At 34.3% G+C, this 1,462-nt stretch overlaps 1 pseudogene; it reads right to left on the bottom strand.

Annotated features, from left to right (window-relative positions):
- Positions 1–14: 14 nt before the first annotated feature.
- Positions 15–1,235, bottom strand: LOC111383890 (annotated as a pseudogene).
- Between the last annotated feature and the right edge of the window lie 227 nt (positions 1,236–1,462).

The raw sequence follows: 1,462 nt of genomic DNA, 5'->3' as shown, positions 1-1,462 counted from the left end.
AGAAGTGAAGGAACTAACCTGGCCATCAGGAAAAGTTCTCTAACCATCCTAGAGCCTTCTCCGATGTACTTCTGAACCAGTTCAAAACCCGAAACCCGGATAAAAGTGTAGTCAGTATGACAAGCAGTGTTTTACCTGTACAAGGAGGCCCATAGAGCAAGACTCCCTTTTACAATTTAAAACAGCAAAGATATTATAGAAGTATTCAAAAGTTGTAGGTTACTACTACCAAATCCTAGCTGGCATTACCTTTGGTTGAGCTATTCCAAGACTCCCAAACATCTCAGGATGTTTAATTGGAAGTTCAATGTCCTATAAAACATAAGACAACGGGGAATAAAATAAATCTGACAATTGAAGAACTTGTCAAACGGTAATGAAGGAGCTATGCACTTAAAGGTACTAATGATGGCAAATATTCAAAGAAGAAGTAATTATTAAGCTTCCTAGTCATAGCAATGCAAGGGAAATCGATTGAAAATACTTACAATAATTAGTATAAGCATTGAAAACCCTTACAATTTTAATTAAAGCATTTTTAGATATAGACAAATTTAATCTAAAATGACATTATAGGTAAGTGATGACTGATAAGGAAAATAACAGAAATAATGGACGAGCAAGAATACTACAATGTAAAGCACATAAGTTATAAGATCCTTCCAATGTAAAACACTTTTTTCCTACTTTTAAGCTTATCTAAACATGCTATAAGTACTTACTACAGAAAAATTCTCTGAGTCGGATGTTGAGAAACAGCGTGAATTGGAGAATCATATTAATATATCATTAATGTGACCATATAGAATTGTATCCCCAATACAAGAAATTAAAATAAAGAATTCCACGAGCATGCCTCCTTTATCTTTTTGATTTGCAGATCCAGACCACCAATCATATCATAAGTAGAGTCTGGAACTTTTTCAACTTTCATAAGCTTCACTAAGGGATCAGCTTTACTAGGCAACATCAAGTGCAGCACATAGCCATCATTACGTAAGCAACCCTAGTTGAGGGTGTAATCTTAGTTATATCAATATTCTTGTCAACATCCACCACGTACTTCCCTTCAGGATGGACCTAGAAGCAGAATAGAACACATGAAATATCAGCAACAATTGCACAATGTGCCTGTAAGAACTAAAATTCTCCACCGTTCATTTTAACCAGATTTCTAACATTGTCAGGCATCGGCAAAGGGATTGCCATAATAGATGATGGGGAAAGAACAAAAGCTATAACAACTTAACAAAAGGAGAATCAAAGTCCAGTGTAGCTAGTCCTCCTTCACGCACAGTTAAGAATGAGTCACAAAATCATCAACCCACCCCCAAAAGATAAATAAAATAATAAAGTGAAAATTGGGTCAAATAGTCTATCTCATGATATAATTTGCAAATATAGCCTTTGACCAGAATAAAGGTTTTAAAATAAATATTTTAAATTAATATTAACAAACTAC

Source organism: Olea europaea, unplaced genomic scaffold (genome assembly GCF_002742605.1).
Source record: "Olea europaea var. sylvestris unplaced genomic scaffold, O_europaea_v1 scaffold27872, whole genome shotgun sequence".
Lineage (NCBI taxonomy): Eukaryota > Viridiplantae > Streptophyta > Magnoliopsida > Lamiales > Oleaceae > Olea > Olea europaea.
The sequence above is the reverse complement of the archived record's forward strand: the minus strand, read 5'-3'. Positions and strand labels throughout refer to the sequence as shown.